This window comes from Orcinus orca, chromosome 19 (assembly GCF_937001465.1).
Source record: "Orcinus orca chromosome 19, mOrcOrc1.1, whole genome shotgun sequence".
Taxonomy (NCBI): Eukaryota; Metazoa; Chordata; class Mammalia; order Artiodactyla; family Delphinidae; genus Orcinus; species Orcinus orca.
The window spans coordinates 60,893,469-60,910,083 of record NC_064577.1 but is presented as its reverse complement, the minus strand read 5'-3'; the positions used below and the strand labels follow the sequence as shown (position 1 = coordinate 60,910,083).

At 76.8% G+C, this 16,615-nt stretch overlaps 13 non-coding genes and 3 pseudogenes across 13 annotated transcripts; all 16 read left to right on the top strand.

The window, feature by feature from the left end:
- The first annotated feature begins 145 nt into the window (after positions 1-145).
- Positions 146-264, top strand: LOC125962476 (5S ribosomal RNA). The gene has a single exon (XR_007473997.1). It is a non-coding gene; the product is annotated as a 5S ribosomal RNA (ribosomal RNA).
- A 926-nt stretch (positions 265-1,190) lies between these two features.
- On the top strand, positions 1,191-1,309 carry LOC125962491 (5S ribosomal RNA). Its single transcript, XR_007474012.1, has one exon. It is a non-coding gene; the product is annotated as a 5S ribosomal RNA (ribosomal RNA).
- A 926-nt stretch (positions 1,310-2,235) lies between these two features.
- On the top strand, positions 2,236-2,354 carry LOC125962480 (5S ribosomal RNA). Its single transcript, XR_007474001.1, has one exon. It is a non-coding gene; the product is annotated as a 5S ribosomal RNA (ribosomal RNA).
- Positions 2,355-3,280: 926 nt separating this feature from the next.
- On the top strand, positions 3,281-3,389 carry LOC125962543 (uncharacterized; annotated as a pseudogene).
- A 934-nt stretch (positions 3,390-4,323) lies between these two features.
- Positions 4,324-4,442, top strand: LOC125962469 (5S ribosomal RNA). Its single transcript, XR_007473990.1, has one exon. It is a non-coding gene; the product is annotated as a 5S ribosomal RNA (ribosomal RNA).
- Positions 4,443-5,368: 926 nt separating this feature from the next.
- On the top strand, positions 5,369-5,487 carry LOC125962458 (5S ribosomal RNA). The gene has a single exon (XR_007473979.1). It is a non-coding gene; the product is annotated as a 5S ribosomal RNA (ribosomal RNA).
- A 926-nt stretch (positions 5,488-6,413) lies between these two features.
- Positions 6,414-6,532, top strand: LOC125962447 (5S ribosomal RNA). The gene has a single exon (XR_007473968.1). It is a non-coding gene; the product is annotated as a 5S ribosomal RNA (ribosomal RNA).
- Positions 6,533-7,458: 926 nt separating this feature from the next.
- LOC125962541 (uncharacterized) lies at positions 7,459-7,567 on the top strand (annotated as a pseudogene).
- Positions 7,568-8,501: 934 nt separating this feature from the next.
- LOC125962436 (5S ribosomal RNA) lies at positions 8,502-8,620 on the top strand. Its single transcript, XR_007473957.1, has one exon. It is a non-coding gene; the product is annotated as a 5S ribosomal RNA (ribosomal RNA).
- A 926-nt stretch (positions 8,621-9,546) lies between these two features.
- Positions 9,547-9,665, top strand: LOC125962424 (5S ribosomal RNA). The gene has a single exon (XR_007473945.1). It is a non-coding gene; the product is annotated as a 5S ribosomal RNA (ribosomal RNA).
- A 903-nt stretch (positions 9,666-10,568) lies between these two features.
- LOC125962413 (5S ribosomal RNA) lies at positions 10,569-10,687 on the top strand. Its single transcript, XR_007473934.1, has one exon. It is a non-coding gene; the product is annotated as a 5S ribosomal RNA (ribosomal RNA).
- A 926-nt stretch (positions 10,688-11,613) lies between these two features.
- LOC125962402 (5S ribosomal RNA) lies at positions 11,614-11,732 on the top strand. The gene has a single exon (XR_007473923.1). It is a non-coding gene; the product is annotated as a 5S ribosomal RNA (ribosomal RNA).
- A 926-nt stretch (positions 11,733-12,658) lies between these two features.
- Positions 12,659-12,777, top strand: LOC125962391 (5S ribosomal RNA). Its single transcript, XR_007473912.1, has one exon. It is a non-coding gene; the product is annotated as a 5S ribosomal RNA (ribosomal RNA).
- Positions 12,778-13,703: 926 nt separating this feature from the next.
- LOC125962380 (5S ribosomal RNA) lies at positions 13,704-13,822 on the top strand. Its single transcript, XR_007473901.1, has one exon. It is a non-coding gene; the product is annotated as a 5S ribosomal RNA (ribosomal RNA).
- A 926-nt stretch (positions 13,823-14,748) lies between these two features.
- LOC125962598 (uncharacterized) lies at positions 14,749-14,857 on the top strand (annotated as a pseudogene).
- A 903-nt stretch (positions 14,858-15,760) lies between these two features.
- LOC125962369 (5S ribosomal RNA) lies at positions 15,761-15,879 on the top strand. Its single transcript, XR_007473890.1, has one exon. It is a non-coding gene; the product is annotated as a 5S ribosomal RNA (ribosomal RNA).
- The last annotated feature ends 736 nt before the right edge of the window (positions 15,880-16,615 follow it).

Sequence of the window (16,615 nt, the reverse complement as noted above, 5' to 3'; positions counted from 1 at the left end):
CCGCCGCCCGATACCCGAGACCTCCGTTCCCCCTGCCTGGGCGGGCGAGGGGGCCCTGCCGGGGCGGGCCGGCCGCCAGGCTGGCGTTAAGGCGCCAGCGCCAGCGAAACTGGGCCTCAAGAGGCAGCCCGCGGCCCCCGCCCCCGTCTACGGCCATACCGCCCTGAACGCGCCCGATCTCGTCTGATCTCGGAAGCTAAGCAGGGTCGGGCCTGGTTAGTACTTGGATGGGAGACCGCCTGGGAATACCGGGTGCTGTAGGCTTTTTGCCTCCCGCTCCGCCCGCCTTCTCCTTTACTCGCCCGCGGCGGGGGCCGCCGGCTCCGCCCCCGCCGGGCCCCGCGGCAGGCCCCACCTCCTCAGGCCCCTCCCACCACGGCGCGCGCCGGCGGGGGCGCTCCCCGCCGGCCCGGCCGGCCAGAAGGCGGCCCTGGAAGGCAGCCGCACCCCAGACGCTCCCGGGGTGGCTGGCCCGGACCCAGACTCCGCCGCGGGCCCACTTGCCGTCCTTTCGGCCCGCGAGCCCCTCGACCTGCACCTGGCCGCCCCCACCGGCGCCCAGCCCCGGCGCCGCCACCTGTGTGCCGGTGTGTCCCTCCACAGCTCCCTCCGACAAAAGCCCCCCACCCCCACCCCGCCCCGCTGGCGTGTCACCGCGGCCGGGTGCGGGAGCGGGATCGAGGGCAGGGGCCGCTTCCCCGGGCCTGCCGGCCACCAGGGGCGGGGTCCTGAGCTCGGCGGGGGGTGTGGGGGCAAGGGTGGCCTTGCCGGGGCTGAGGGGCCGTGGCGACTCAATGGTGGCTCCCAGTGGCTTCGGGCCAGCTGCCGTCGGGCAGGAGGGCCGGCCCGGGCTGCGGCCGGGCTGCGCCTAGCGCCGCGTGGGCCGGCAGGGCCGATGCCCAAGGGACCGCGGGCCCCGGGCCCTGAAGCCTCCGGGGCCACGTCCCTGTGAGCGACGTGCGGGATCTTGGGCGGGGCGCCAAGCGCCGAAGGGTTTGCTGGGTCACGGCCGCCCTGGGCTGGGAGGTGGTCGCCAAACCCTCCGCCGCCGCCCGATACCCGAGACCTCCGTTCCCCCTGCCTGGGCGGGCGAGGGGGCCCTGCCGGGGCGGGCCGGCCGCCAGGCTGGCGTTAAGGCGCCAGCGCCAGCGAAACTGGGCCTCAAGAGGCAGCCCGCGGCCCCCGCCCCCGTCTACGGCCATACCACCCTGAACGCGCCCGATCTCGTCTGATCTCGGAAGCTAAGCAGGGTCGGGCCTGGTTAGTACTTGGATGGGAGACCGCCTGGGAATACCGGGTGCTGTAGGCTTTTTGCCTCCCGCTCCGCCCGCCTTCTCCTTTACTCGCCCGCGGCGGGGGCCGCCGGCTCCGCCCCCGCCGGGCCCCGCGGCAGGCCCCACCTCCTCAGGCCCCTCCCACCACGGCGCGCGCCGGCGGGGGCGCTCCCCGCCGGCCCGGCCGGCCAGAAGGCGGCCCTGGAAGGCAGCCGCACCCCAGACGCTCCCGGGGTGGCTGGCCCGGACCCAGACTCCGCCGCGGGCCCACTTGCCGTCCTTTCGGCCCGCGAGCCCCTCGACCTGCACCTGGCCGCCCCCACCGGCGCCCAGCCCCGGCGCCGCCACCTGTGTGCCGGTGTGTCCCTCCACAGCTCCCTCCGACAAAAGCCCCCCACCCCCACCCCGCCCCTCTGGCGTGTCACCGCGGCCGGGTGCGGGAGCGGGATCGAGGGCAGGGGCCGCTTCCCCGGGCCTGCCGGCCACCAGGGGCGGGGTCCTGAGCTCGGCGGGGGGTGTGGGGGCAAGGGTGGCCTTGCCGCGGCTGAGGGGCCGTGGCGACTCAATGGTGGCTCCCAGTGGCTTCGGGCCAGCTGCCGTCGGGCAGGAGGGCCGGCCCGGGCTGCGGCCGGGCTGCGCCTAGCGCCGCGTGGGCCGGCAGGGCCGATGCCCAAGGGACCGCGGGCCCCGGGCCCTGAAGCCTCCAGGGCCACGTCCCTGTGAGCGACGTGCGGGATCTTGGGCGGGGCGCCAAGCGCCGAAGGGTTTGCTGGGTCACGGCCGCCCTGGGCTGGGAGGTGGTCGCCAAACCCTCCGCCGCCGCCCGATACCCGAGACCTCCGTTCCCCCTGCCTGGGCGGGCGAGGGGGCCCTGCCGGGGCGGGCCGGCCGCCAGGCTGGCGTTAAGGCGCCAGCGCCAGCGAAACTGGGCCTCAAGAGGCAGCCCGCGGCCCCCGCCCCCGTCTACGGCCATACCACCCTGAACGCGCCCGATCTCGTCTGATCTCGGAAGCTAAGCAGGGTCGGGCCTGGTTAGTACTTGGATGGGAGACCGCCTGGGAATACCGGGTGCTGTAGGCTTTTTGCCTCCCGCTCCGCCCGCCTTCTCCTTTACTCGCCCGCGGCGGGGGCCGCCGGCTCCGCCCCCGCCGGGCCCCGCGGCAGGCCCCACCTCCTCAGGCCCCTCCCACCACGGCGCGCGCCGGCGGGGGCGCTCCCCGCCGGCCCGGCCGGCCAGAAGGCGGCCCTGGAAGGCAGCCGCACCCCAGACGCTCCCGGGGTGGCTGGCCCGGACCCAGACTCCGCCGCGGGCCCACTTGCCGTCCTTTCGGCCCGCGAGCCCCTCGACCTGCACCTGGCCGCCCCCACCGGCGCCCAGCCCCGGCGCCGCCACCTGTGTGCCGGTGTGTCCCTCCACAGCTCCCTCCGACAAAAGCCCCCCACCCCCACCCCGCCCCTCTGGCGTGTCACCGCGGCCGGGTGCGGGAGCGGGATCGAGGGCAGGGGCCGCTTCCCCGGGCCTGCCGGCCACCAGGGGCGGGGTCCTGAGCTCGGCGGGGGGTGTGGGGGCAAGGGTGGCCTTGCCGGGGCTGAGGGGCCGTGGCGACTCAATGGTGGCTCCCAGTGGCTTCGGGCCAGCTGCCGTCGGGCAGGAGGGCCGGCCCGGGCTGCGGCCGGGCTGCGCCTAGCGCCGCGTGGGCCGGCAGGGCCGATGCCCAAGGGACCGCGGGCCCCGGGCCCTGAAGCCTCCGGGGCCACGTCCCTGTGAGCGACGTGCGGGATCTTGGGCGGGGCGCCAAGCGCCGAAGGGTTTGCTGGGTCACGGCCGCCCTGGGCTGGGAGGTGGTCGCCAAACCCTCCGCCGCCGCCCGATACCCGAGACCTCCGTTCCCCCTGCCTGGGCGGGCGAGGGGGCCCTGCCGGGGCGGGCCGGCCGCCAGGCTGGCGTTAAGGCGCCAGCGCCAGCGAAACTGGGCCTCAAGAGGCAGCCCGCGGCCCCCGCCCCCGTCTACGGCCATAGCACCCTGAACGCGCCCGATCTCGTCAGCTAAGCAGGGTCGGGCCTGGTTAGTACTTGGATGGGAGACCGCCTGGGAATACCGGGTGCTGTAGGCTTTTTGCCTCCCGCTCCGCCCGCCTTCTCCTTTACTCGCCCGCGGCGGGGGCCGCCGGCTCCGCCCCCGCCGGGCCCCGCGGCAGGCCCCACCTCCTCAGGCCCCTCCCACCACGGCGCGCGCCGGCGGGGGCGCTCCCCGCCGGCCCGGCCGGCCAGGCGGCCAGAAGGCGGCCCTGGAAGGCAGCCGCACCCCAGACGCTCCCGGGGTGGCTGGCCCGGATCCAGACTCCGCCGCGGGCCCACTTGCCGTCCTTTCGGCCCGCGAGCCCCTCGACCTGCACCTGGCCGCCCCCACCGGCGCCCAGCCCCGGCGCCGCCACCTGTGTGCCGGTGTGTCCCTCCACAGCTCCCTCCGACAAAAGCCCCCCACCCCCACCCCGCCCCTCTGGCGTGTCACCGCGGCCGGGTGCGGGAGCGGGATCGAGGGCAGGGGCCGCTTCCCCGGGCCTGCCGGCCACCAGGGGCGGGGTCCTGAGCTCGGCGGGGGGTGTGGGGGCAAGGGTGGCCTTGCCGGGGCTGAGGGGCCGTGGCGACTCAATGGTGGCTCCCAGTGGCTTCGGGCCAGCTGCCGTCGGGCAGGAGGGCCGGCCCGGGCTGCGGCCGGGCTGCGCCTAGCGCCGCGTGGGCCGGCAGGGCCGATGCCCAAGGGACCGCGGGCCCCGGGCCCTGAAGCCTCCGGGGCCACGTCCCTGTGAGCGACGTGCGGGATCTTGGGCGGGGCGCCAAGCGCCGAAGGGTTTGCTGGGTCACGGCCGCCCTGGGCTGGGAGGTGGTCGCCAAACCCTCCGCCGCCGCCCGATACCCGAGACCTCCGTTCCCCCTGCCTGGGCGGGCGAGGGGGCCCTGCCGGGGCGGGCCGGCCGCCAGGCTGGCGTTAAGGCGCCAGCGCCAGCGAAACTGGGCCTCAAGAGGCAGCCCGCGGCCCCCGCCCCCGTCTACGGCCATACCACCCTGAACGCGCCCGATCTCGTCTGATCTCGGAAGCTAAGCAGGGTCGGGCCTGGTTAGTACTTGGATGGGAGACCGCCTGGGAATACCGGGTGCTGTAGGCTTTTTGCCTCCCGCTCCGCCCGCCTTCTCCTTTACTCGCCCGCGGCGGGGGCCGCCGGCTCCGCCCCCGCCGGGCCCCGCGGCAGGCCCCACCTCCTCAGGCCCCTCCCACCACGGCGCGCGCCGGCGGGGGCGCTCCCCGCCGGCCCGGCCGGCCAGAAGGCGGCCCTGGAAGGCAGCCGCACCCCAGACGCTCCCGGGGTGGCTGGCCCGGACCCAGACTCCGCCGCGGGCCCACTTGCCGTCCTTTCGGCCCGCGAGCCCCTCGACCTGCACCTGGCCGCCCCCACCGGCGCCCAGCCCCGGCGCCGCCACCTGTGTGCCGGTGTGTCCCTCCACAGCTCCCTCCGACAAAAGCCCCCCACCCCCACCCCGCCCCTCTGGCGTGTCACCGCGGCCGGGTGCGGGAGCGGGATCGAGGGCAGGGGCCGCTTCCCCGGGCCTGCCGGCCACCAGGGGCGGGGTCCTGAGCTCGGCGGGGGGTGTGGGGGCAAGGGTGGCCTTGCCGGGGCTGAGGGGCCGTGGCGACTCAATGGTGGCTCCCAGTGGCTTCGGGCCAGCTGCCGTCGGGCAGGAGGGCCGGCCCGGGCTGCGGCCGGGCTGCGCCTAGCGCCGCGTGGGCCGGCAGGGCCGATGCCCAAGGGACCGCGGGCCCCGGGCCCTGAAGCCTCCGGGGCCACGTCCCTGTGAGCGACGTGCGGGATCTTGGGCGGGGCGCCAAGCGCCGAAGGGTTTGCTGGGTCACGGCCGCCCTGGGCTGGGAGGTGGTCGCCAAACCCTCCGCCGCCGCCCGATACCCGAGACCTCCGTTCCCCCTGCCTGGGCGGGCGAGGGGGCCCTGCCGGGGCGGGCCGGCCGCCAGGCTGGCGTTAAGGCGCCAGCGCCAGCGAAACTGGGCCTCAAGAGGCAGCCCGCGGCCCCCGCCCCCGTCTACGGCCATACCACCCTGAACGCGCCCGATCTCGTCTGATCTCGGAAGCTAAGCAGGGTCGGGCCTGGTTAGTACTTGGATGGGAGACCGCCTGGGAATACCGGGTGCTGTAGGCTTTTTGCCTCCCGCTCCGCCCGCCTTCTCCTTTACTCGCCCGCGGCGGGGGCCGCCGGCTCCGCCCCCGCCGGGCCCCGCGGCAGGCCCCACCTCCTCAGGCCCCTCCCACCACGGCGCGCGCCGGCGGGGGCGCTCCCCGCCGGCCCGGCCGGCCAGAAGGCGGCCCTGGAAGGCAGCCGCACCCCAGACGCTCCCGGGGTGGCTGGCCCGGACCCAGACTCCGCCGCGGGCCCACTTGCCGTCCTTTCGGCCCGCGAGCCCCTCGACCTGCACCTGGCCGCCCCCACCGGCGCCCAGCCCCGGCGCCGCCACCTGTGTGCCGGTGTGTCCCTCCACAGCTCCCTCCGACAAAAGCCCCCCACCCCCACCCCGCCCCTCTGGCGTGTCACCGCGGCCGGGTGCGGGAGCGGGATCGAGGGCAGGGGCCGCTTCCCCGGGCCTGCCGGCCACCAGGGGCGGGGTCCTGAGCTCGGCGGGGGGTGTGGGGGCAAGGGTGGCCTTGCCGGGGCTGAGGGGCCGTGGCGACTCAATGGTGGCTCCCAGTGGCTTCGGGCCAGCTGCCGTCGGGCAGGAGGGCCGGCCCGGGCTGCGGCCGGGCTGCGCCTAGCGCCGCGTGGGCCGGCAGGGCCGATGCCCAAGGGACCGCGGGCCCCGGGCCCTGAAGCCTCCGGGGCCACGTCCCTGTGAGCGACGTGCGGGATCTTGGGCGGGGCGCCAAGCGCCGAAGGGTTTGCTGGGTCACGGCCGCCCTGGGCTGGGAGGTGGTCGCCAAACCCTCCGCCGCCGCCCGATACCCGAGACCTCCGTTCCCCCTGCCTGGGCGGGCGAGGGGGCCCTGCCGGGGCGGGCCGGCCACCAGGCTGGCGTTAAGGCGCCAGCGCCAGCGAAACTGGGCCTCAAGAGGCAGCCCGCGGCCCCCGCCCCCGTCTACGGCCATACCACCCTGAACGCGCCCGATCTCGTCTGATCTCGGAAGCTAAGCAGGGTCGGGCCTGGTTAGTACTTGGATGGGAGACCGCCTGGGAATACCGGGTGCTGTAGGCTTTTTGCCTCCCGCTCCGCCCGCCTTCTCCTTTACTCGCCCGCGGCGGGGGCCGCCGGCTCCGCCCCCGCCGGGCCCCGCGGCAGGCCCCACCTCCTCAGGCCCCTCCCACCACGGCGCGCGCCGGCGGGGGCGCTCCCCGCCGGCCCGGCCGGCCAGAAGGCGGCCCTGGAAGGCAGCCGCACCCCAGACGCTCCCGGGGTGGCTGGCCCGGACCCAGACTCCGCCGCGGGCCCACTTGCCGTCCTTTCGGCCCGCGAGCCCCTCGACCTGCACCTGGCCGCCCCCACCGGCGCCCAGCCCCGGCGCCGCCACCTGTGTGCCGGTGTGTCCCTCCACAGCTCCCTCCGACAAAAGCCCCCCACCCCCACCCCGCCCCTCTGGCGTGTCACCGCGGCCGGGTGCGGGAGCGGGATCGAGGGCAGGGGCCGCTTCCCCGGGCCTGCCGGCCACCAGGGGCGGGGTCCTGAGCTCGGCGGGGGGTGTGGGGGCAAGGGTGGCCTTGCCGGGGCTGAGGGGCCGTGGCGACTCAATGGTGGCTCCCAGTGGCTTCGGGCCAGCTGCCGTCGGGCAGGAGGGCCGGCCCGGGCTGCGGCCGGGCTGCGCCTAGCGCCGCGTGGGCCGGCAGGGCCGATGCCCAAGGGACCGCGGGCCCCGGGCCCTGAAGCCTCCGGGGCCACGTCCCTGTGAGCGACGTGCGGGATCTTGGGCGGGGCGCCAAGCGCCGAAGGGTTTGCTGGGTCACGGCTGCCCTGGGCTGAGAGGTGGTCGCCAAACCCTCCGCCGCCGCCCGATACCCGAGACCTCCGTTCCCCCTGCCTGGGCGGGCGAGGGGGCCCTGCCGGGGCGGGCCGGCCGCCAGGCTGGCGTTAAGGCGCCAGCGCCAGCGAAACTGGGCCTCAAGAGGCAGCCCGCGGCCCCCGCCCCCGTCTACGGCCATAGCACCCTGAACGCGCCCGATCTCGTCAGCTAAGCAGGGTCGGGCCTGGTTAGTACTTGGATGGGAGACCGCCTGGGAATACCGGGTGCTGTAGGCTTTTTGCCTCCCGCTCCGCCCGCCTTCTCCTTTACTCGCCCGCGGCGGGGGCCGCCGGCTCCGCCCCCGCCGGGCCCCGCGGCAGGCCCCACCTCCTCAGGCCCCTCCCACCACGGCGCGCGCCGGCGGGGGCGCTCCCCGCCGGCCCGGCCGGCCAGGCGGCCAGAAGGCGGCCCTGGAAGGCAGCCGCACCCCAGACGCTCCCGGGGTGGCTGGCCCGGACCCAGACTCCGCCGCGGGCCCACTTGCCGTCCTTTCGGCCCGCGAGCCCCTCGACCTGCACCTGGCCGCCCCCACCGGCGCCCAGCCCCGGCGCCGCCACCTGTGTGCCGGTGTGTCCCTCCACAGCTCCCTCCGACAAAAGCCCCCCACCCCCACCCCGCCCCTCTGGCGTGTCACCGCGGCCGGGTGCGGGAGCGGGATCGAGGGCAGGGGCCGCTTCCCCGGGCCTGCCGGCCACCAGGGGCGGGGTCCTGAGCTCGGCGGGGGGTGTGGGGGCAAGGGTGGCCTTGCCGGGGCTGAGGGGCCGTGGCGACTCAATGGTGGCTCCCAGTGGCTTCGGGCCAGCTGCCGTCGGGCAGGAGGGCCGGCCCGGGCTGCGGCCGGGCTGCGCCTAGCGCCGCGTGGGCCGGCAGGGCCGATGCCCAAGGGACCGCGGGCCCCGGGCCCTGAAGCCTCCGGGGCCACGTCCCTGTGAGCGACGTGCGGGATCTTGGGCGGGGCGCCAAGCGCCGAAGGGTTTGCTGGGTCACGGCCGCCCTGGGCTGGGAGGTGGTCGCCAAACCCTCCGCCGCCGCCCGATACCCGAGACCTCCGTTCCCCCTGCCTGGGCGGGCGAGGGGGCCCTGCCGGGGCGGGCCGGCCGCCAGGCTGGCGTTAAGGCGCCAGCGCCAGCGAAACTGGGCCTCAAGAGGCAGCCCGCGGCCCCCGCCCCCGTCTACGGCCATACCACCCTGAACGCGCCCGATCTCGTCTGATCTCGGAAGCTAAGCAGGGTCGGGCCTGGTTAGTACTTGGATGGGAGACCGCCTGGGAATACCGGGTGCTGTAGGCTTTTTGCCTCCCGCTCCGCCCGCCTTCTCCTTTACTCGCCCGCGGCGGGGGCCGCCGGCTCCGCCCCCGCCGGGCCCCGCGGCAGGCCCCACCTCCTCAGGCCCCTCCCACCACGGCGCGCGCCGGCGGGGGCGCTCCCCGCCGGCCCGGCCGGCCAGAAGGCGGCCCTGGAAGGCAGCCGCACCCCAGACGCTCCCGGGGTGGCTGGCCCGGACCCAGACTCCGCCGCGGGCCCACTTGCCGTCCTTTCGGCCCGCGAGCCCCTCGACCTGCACCTGGCCGCCCCCACCGGCGCCCAGCCCCGGCGCCGCCACCTGTGTGCCGGTGTGTCCCTCCACAGCTCCCTCCGACAAAAGCCCCCCACCCCCACCCCGCCCCGCTGGCGTGTCACCGCGGCCGGGTGCGGGAGCGGGATCGAGGGCAGGGGCCGCTTCCCCGGGCCTGCCGGCCACCAGGGGCGGGGTCCTGAGCTCGGCGGGGGGTGTGGGGGCAAGGGTGGCCTTGCCGGGGCTGAGGGGCCGTGGCGACTCAATGGTGGCTCCCAGTGGCTTCGGGCCAGCTGCCGTCGGGCAGGAGGGCCGGCCCGGGCTGCGGCCGGGCTGCGCCTAGCGCCGCGTGGGCCGGCAGGGCCGATGCCCAAGGGACCGCGGGCCCCGGGCCCTGAAGCCTCCGGGGCCACGTCCCTGTGAGCGACGTGCGGGATCTTGGGCGGGGCGCCAAGCGCCGAAGGGTTTGCTGGGTCACGGCCGCCCTGGGCTGGGAGGTGGTCGCCAAACCCTCCGCCGCCGCCCGATACCCGAGACCTCCGTTCCCCCTGCCTGGGCGGGCGAGGGGGCCCTGCCGGGGCGGGCCGGCCGCCAGGCTGGCGTTAAGGCGCCAGCGCCAGCGAAACTGGGCCTCAAGAGGCAGCCCGCGGCCCCCGCCCCCGTCTACGGCCATACCACCCTGAACGCGCCCGATCTCGTCTGATCTCGGAAGCTAAGCAGGGTCGGGCCTGGTTAGTACTTGGATGGGAGACCGCCTGGGAATACCGGGTGCTGTAGGCTTTTTGCCTCCCGCTCCGCCCGCCTTCTCCTTTACTCGCCCGCGGCGGGGGCCGCCGGCTCCGCCCCCGCCGGGCCCCGCGGCAGGCCCCACCTCCTCAGGCCCCTCCCACCACGGCGCGCGCCGGCGGGGGCGCTCCCCGCCGGCCCGGCCGGCCAGAAGGCGGCCCTGGAAGGCAGCCGCACCCCAGACGCTCCCGGGGTGGCTGGCCCGGACCCAGACTCCGCCGCGGGCCCACTTGCCGTCCTTTCGGCCCGCGAGCCCCTCGACCTGCACCTGGCCGCCCCCACCGGCGCCCAGCCCCGGCGCCGCCACCTGTGTGCCGGTGTGTCCCTCCACAGCTCCCTCCGACAAAAGCCCCCCACCCCCACCCCGCCCCGCTGGCGTGTCACCGCGGCCGGGTGCGGGAGCGGGATCGAGGGCAGGGGCCGCTTCCCCGGGCCTGCCGGCCACCAGGGGCGGGGTCCTGAGCTCGGCGGGGGGTGTGGGGGCAAGGGTGGCCTTGCCGGGGCTGAGGGGCCGTGGCGACTCAATGGTGGCTCCCAGTGGCTTCGGGCCAGCTGCCGTCGGGCAGGAGGGCCGGCCCGGGCTGCGGCCGGGCTGCGCCTAGCGCCGCGTGGGCCGGCAGGGCCGATGCCCAAGGGACCGCGGGCCCCGGGCCCTGAAGCCTCCGGGGCCACGTCCCTGTGAGCGACGTGCGGGATCTTGGGCGGGGCGCCAAGCGCCGAAGGGTTTGCTGGGTCACGGCCGCCCTGGGCTGGGAGGTGGTCGCCAAACCCTCCGCCGCCGCCCGATACCCGAGACCTCCGTTCCCCCTGCCTGGGCGGGCCGGCCGCCAGGCTGGCGTTAAGGCGCCAGCGCCAGCGAAACTGGGCCTCAAGAGGCAGCCCGCGGCCCCCGCCCCCGTCTACGGCCATACCACCCTGAACGCGCCCGATCTCGTCTGATCTCGGAAGCTAAGCAGGGTCGGGCCTGGTTAGTACTTGGATGGGAGACCGCCTGGGAATACCGGGTGCTGTAGGCTTTTTGCCTCCCGCTCCGCCCGCCTTCTCCTTTACTCGCCCGCGGCGGGGGCCGCCGGCTCCGCCCCCGCCGGGCCCCGCGGCAGGCCCCACCTCCTCAGGCCCCTCCCACCACGGCGCGCGCCGGCGGGGGCGCTCCCCGCCGGCCCGGCCGGCCAGAAGGCGGCCCTGGAAGGCAGCCGCACCCCAGACGCTCCCGGGGTGGCTGGCCCGGACCCAGACTCCGCCGCGGGCCCACTTGCCGTCCTTTCGGCCCGCGAGCCCCTCGACCTGCACCTGGCCGCCCCCACCGGCGCCCAGCCCCGGCGCCGCCACCTGTGTGCCGGTGTGTCCCTCCACAGCTCCCTCCGACAAAAGCCCCCCACCCCCACCCCGCCCCTCTGGCGTGTCACCGCGGCCGGGTGCGGGAGCGGGATCGAGGGCAGGGGCCGCTTCCCCGGGCCTGCCGGCCACCAGGGGCGGGGTCCTGAGCTCGGCGGGGGGTGTGGGGGCAAGGGTGGCCTTGCCGCGGCTGAGGGGCCGTGGCGACTCAATGGTGGCTCCCAGTGGCTTCGGGCCAGCTGCCGTCGGGCAGGAGGGCCGGCCCGGGCTGCGGCCGGGCTGCGCCTAGCGCCGCGTGGGCCGGCAGGGCCGATGCCCAAGGGACCGCGGGCCCCGGGCCCTGAAGCCTCCAGGGCCACGTCCCTGTGAGCGACGTGCGGGATCTTGGGCGGGGCGCCAAGCGCCGAAGGGTTTGCTGGGTCACGGCCGCCCTGGGCTGGGAGGTGGTCGCCAAACCCTCCGCCGCCGCCCGATACCCGAGACCTCCGTTCCCCCTGCCTGGGCGGGCGAGGGGGCCCTGCCGGGGCGGGCCGGCCGCCAGGCTGGCGTTAAGGCGCCAGCGCCAGCGAAACTGGGCCTCAAGAGGCAGCCCGCGGCCCCCGCCCCCGTCTACGGCCATACCACCCTGAACGCGCCCGATCTCGTCTGATCTCGGAAGCTAAGCAGGGTCGGGCCTGGTTAGTACTTGGATGGGAGACCGCCTGGGAATACCGGGTGCTGTAGGCTTTTTGCCTCCCGCTCCGCCCGCCTTCTCCTTTACTCGCCCGCGGCGGGGGCCGCCGGCTCCGCCCCCGCCGGGCCCCGCGGCAGGCCCCACCTCCTCAGGCCCCTCCCACCACGGCGCGCGCCGGCGGGGGCGCTCCCCGCCGGCCCGGCCGGCCAGAAGGCGGCCCTGGAAGGCAGCCGCACCCCAGACGCTCCCGGGGTGGCTGGCCCGGACCCAGACTCCGCCGCGGGCCCACTTGCCGTCCTTTCGGCCCGCGAGCCCCTCGACCTGCACCTGGCCGCCCCCACCGGCGCCCAGCCCCGGCGCCGCCACCTGTGTGCCGGTGTGTCCCTCCACAGCTCCCTCCGACAAAAGCCCCCCACCCCCACCCCGCCCCTCTGGCGTGTCACCGCGGCCGGGTGCGGGAGCGGGATCGAGGGCAGGGGCCGCTTCCCCGGGCCTGCCGGCCACCAGGGGCGGGGTCCTGAGCTCGGCGGGGGGTGTGGGGGCAAGGGTGGCCTTGCCGGGGCTGAGGGGCCGTGGCGACTCAATGGTGGCTCCCAGTGGCTTCGGGCCAGCTGCCGTCGGGCAGGAGGGCCGGCCCGGGCTGCGGCCGGGCTGCGCCTAGCGCCGCGTGGGCCGGCAGGGCCGATGCCCAAGGGACCGCGGGCCCCGGGCCCTGAAGCCTCCGGGGCCACGTCCCTGTGAGCGACGTGCGGGATCTTGGGCGGGGCGCCAAGCGCCGAAGGGTTTGCTGGGTCACGGCCGCCCTGGGCTGGGAGGTGGTCGCCAAACCCTCCGCCGCCGCCCGATACCCGAGACCTCCGTTCCCCCTGCCTGGGCGGGCGAGGGGGCCCTGCCGGGGCGGGCCGGCCGCCAGGCTGGCGTTAAGGCGCCAGCGCCAGCGAAACTGGGCCTCAAGAGGCAGCCCGCGGCCCCCGCCCCCGTCTACGGCCATACCACCCTGAACGCGCCCGATCTCGTCTGATCTCGGAAGCTAAGCAGGGTCGGGCCTGGTTAGTACTTGGATGGGAGACCGCCTGGGAATACCGGGTGCTGTAGGCTTTTTGCCTCCCGCTCCGCCCGCCTTCTCCTTTACTCGCCCGCGGCGGGGGCCGCCGGCTCCGCCCCCGCCGGGCCCCGCGGCAGGCCCCACCTCCTCAGGCCCCTCCCACCACGGCGCGCGCCGGCGGGGGCGCTCCCCGCCGGCCCGGCCGGCCAGAAGGCGGCCCTGGAAGGCAGCCGCACCCCAGACGCTCCCGGGGTGGCTGGCCCGGACCCAGACTCCGCCGCGGGCCCACTTGCCGTCCTTTCGGCCCGCGAGCCCCTCGACCTGCACCTGGCCGCCCCCACCGGCGCCCAGCCCCGGCGCCGCCACCTGTGTGCCGGTGTGTCCCTCCACAGCTCCCTCCGACAAAAGCCCCCAACCCCCACCCCGCCCCGCTGGCGTGTCACCGCGGCCGGGTGCGGGAGCGGGATCGAGGGCAGGGGCCGCTTCCCCGGGCCTGCCGGCCACCAGGGGCGGGGTCCTGAGCTCGGCGGGGGGTGTGGGGGCAAGGGTGACCTTGCCGGGGCTGAGGGGCCGTGGCGACTCAATGGTGGCTCCCAGTGGCTTCGGGCCAGCTGCCGTCGGGCAGGAGGGCCGGCCCGGGCTGCGGCCGGGCTGCGCCTAGCGCCGCGTGGGCCGGCAGGGCCGATGCCCAAGGGACCGCGGGCCCCGGGCCCTGAAGCCTCCGGGGCCACGTCCCTGTGAGCGACGTGCGGGATCTTGGGCGGGGCGCCAAGCGCCGAAGGGTTTGCTGGGTCACGGCCGCCCTGGGCTGGGAGGTGGTCGCCAAACCCTCCGCCGCCGCCCGATACCCGAGACCTCCGTTCCCCCTGCCTGGGCGGGCGAGGGGGCCCTGCCGGGGCGGGCCGGCCGCCAGGCTGGCGTTAAGGCGCCAGCGCCAGCGAAACTGGGCCTCAAGAGGCAGCCCGCGGCCCCCGCCCCCGTCTACGGCCATACCACCCTGAACGCGCCCGATCTCGTCTGATCTCGGAAGCTAAGCAGGGTCGGGCCTGGTTAGTACTTGGATGGGAGACCGCCTGGGAATACCGGGTGCTGTAGGCTTTTTGCCTCCCGCTCCGCCCGCCTTCTCCTTTACTCGCCCGCGGCGGGGGCCGCCGGCTCCGCCCCCGCCGGGCCCCGCGGCAGGCCCCACCTCCTCAGGCCCCTCCCACCACGGCGCGCGCCGGCGGGGGCGCTCCCCGCCGGCCCGGCCGGCCAGAAGGCGGCCCTGGAAGGCAGCCGCACCCCAGACGCTCCCGGGGTGGCTGGCCCGGACCCAGACTCCGCCGCGGGCCCACTTGCCGTCCTTTCGGCCCGCGAGCCCCTCGACCTGCACCTGGCCGCCCCCACCGGCGCCCAGCCCCGGCGCCGCCACCTGTGTGCCGGTGTGTCCCTCCACAGCTCCCTCCGACAAAAGCCCCCCACCCCCACCCCGCCCCTCTGGCGTGTCACCGCGGCCGGGTGCGGGAGCGGGATCGAGGGCAGGGGCCGCTTCCCCGGGCCTGCCGGCCACCAGGGGCGGGGTCCTGAGCTCGGCGGGGGGTGTGGGGGCAAGGGTGGCCTTGCCGGGGCTGAGGGGCCGTGGCGACTCAATGGTGGCTCCCAGTGGCTTCGGGCCAGCTGCCGTCGGGCAGGAGGGCCGGCCCGGGCTGCGGCCGGGCTGCGCCTAGCGCCGCGTGGGCCGGCAGGGCCGATGCCCAAGGGACCGCGGGCCCCGGGCCCTGAAGCCTCCGGGGCCACGTCCCTGTGAGCGACGTGCGGGATCTTGGGCGGGGCGCCAAGCGCCGAAGGGTTTGCTGGGTCACGGCCGCCCTGGGCTGAGAGGTGGTCGCCAAACCCTCCGCCGCCGCCCGATACCCGAGACCTCCGTTCCCCCTGCCTGGGCGGGCGAGGGGGCCCTGCCGGGGCGGGCCGGCCGCCAGGCTGGCGTTAAGGCGCCAGCGCCAGCGAAACTGGGCCTCAAGAGGCAGCCCGCGGCCCCCGCCCCCGTCTCCGGCCATAGCACCCTGAACGCGCCCGATCTCGTCAGCTAAGCAGGGTCGGGCCTGGTTAGTACTTGGATGGGAGACCGCCTGGGAATACCGGGTGCTGTAGGCTTTTTGCCTCCCGCTCCGCCCGCCTTCTCCTTTACTCGCCCGCGGCGGGGGCCGCCGGCTCCGCCCCCGCCGGGCCCCGCGGCAGGCCCCACCTCCTCAGGCCCCTCCCACCACGGCGCGCGCCGGCGGGGGCGCTCCCCGCCGGCCCGGCCGGCCAGAAGGCGGCCCTGGAAGGCAGCCGCACCCCAGACGCTCCCGGGGTGGCTGGCCCGGACCCAGACTCCGCCGCGGGCCCACTTGCCGTCCTTTCGGCCCGCGAGCCCCTCGACCTGCACCTGGCCGCCCCCACCGGCGCCCAGCCCCGGCGCCGCCACCTGTGTGCCGGTGTGTCCCTCCACAGCTCCCTCCGACAAAAGCCCCCCACCCCCACCCCGCCCCGCTGGCGTGTCACCGCGGCCGGGTGCGGGAGCGGGATCGAGGGCAGGGGCCGCTTCCCCGGGCCTGCCGGCCACCAGGGGCGGGGTCCTGAGCTCGGCGGGGGGTGTGGGGGCAAGGGTGGCCTTGCCGGGGCTGAGGGGCCGTGGCGACTCAATGGTGGCTCCCAGTGGCTTCGGGCCAGCTGCCGTCGGGCAGGAGGGCCGGCCCGGGCTGCGGCCGGGCTGCGCCTAGCGCCGCGTGGGCCGGCAGGGCCGATGCCCAAGGGACCGCGGGCCCCGGGCCCTGAAGCCTCCGGGGCCACGTCCCTGTGAGCGACGTGCGGGATCTTGGGCGGGGCGCCAAGCGCCGAAGGGTTTGCTGGGTCACGGCCGCCCTGGGCTGGGAGGTGGTCGCCAAACCCTCCGCCGCCGCCCGATACCCGAGACCTCCGTTCCCCCTGCCTGGGCGGGCCGGCCGCCAGGCTGGCGTTAAGGCGCCAGCGCCAGCGAAACTGGGCCTCAAGAGGCAGCCCGCGGCCCCCGCCCCCGTCTACGGCCATACCACCCTGAACGCGCCCGATCTCGTCTGATCTCGGAAGCTAAGCAGGGTCGGGCCTGGTTAGTACTTGGATGGGAGACCGCCTGGGAATACCGGGTGCTGTAGGCTTTTTGCCTCCCGCTCCGCCCGCCTTCTCCTTTACTCGCCCGCGGCGGGGGCCGCCGGCTCCGCCCCCGCCGGGCCCCGCGGCAGGCCCCACCTCCTCAGGCCCCTCCCACCACGGCGCGCGCCGGCGGGGGCGCTCCCCGCCGGCCCGGCCGGCCAGAAGGCGGCCCTGGAAGGCAGCCGCACCCCAGACGCTCCCGGGGTGGCTGGCCCGGACCCAGACTCCGCCGCGGGCCCACTTGCCGTCCTTTCGGCCCGCGAGCCCCTCGACCTGCACCTGGCCGCCCCCACCGGCGCCCAGCCCCGGCGCCGCCACCTGTGTGCCGGTGTGTCCCTCCACAGCTCCCTCCGACAAAAGCCCCCCACCCCCACCCCGCCCCTCTGGCGTGTCACCGCGGCCGGGTGCGGGAGCGGGATCGAGGGCAGGGGCCGCTTCCCCGGGCCTGCCGGCCACCAGGGGCGGGGTCCTGAGCTCGGCGGGGGGTGTGGGGGCAAGGGTGGCCTTGCCGCGGCTGAGGGGCCGTGGCGACTCAATGGTGGCTCCCAGTGGCTTCGGGCCAGCTGCCGTCGGGCAGGAGGGCCGGCCCGGGCTGCGGCCGGGCTGCGCCTAGCGCCGCGTGGGCCGGCAGGGCCGATGCCCAAGGGACCGCGGGCCCCGGGCCCTGAAGCCTCCAGGGCCACGTCCCTGTGAGCGACGTGCGGGATCTTGGGCGGGGCGCCAAGCGCCGAAGGGTTTGCT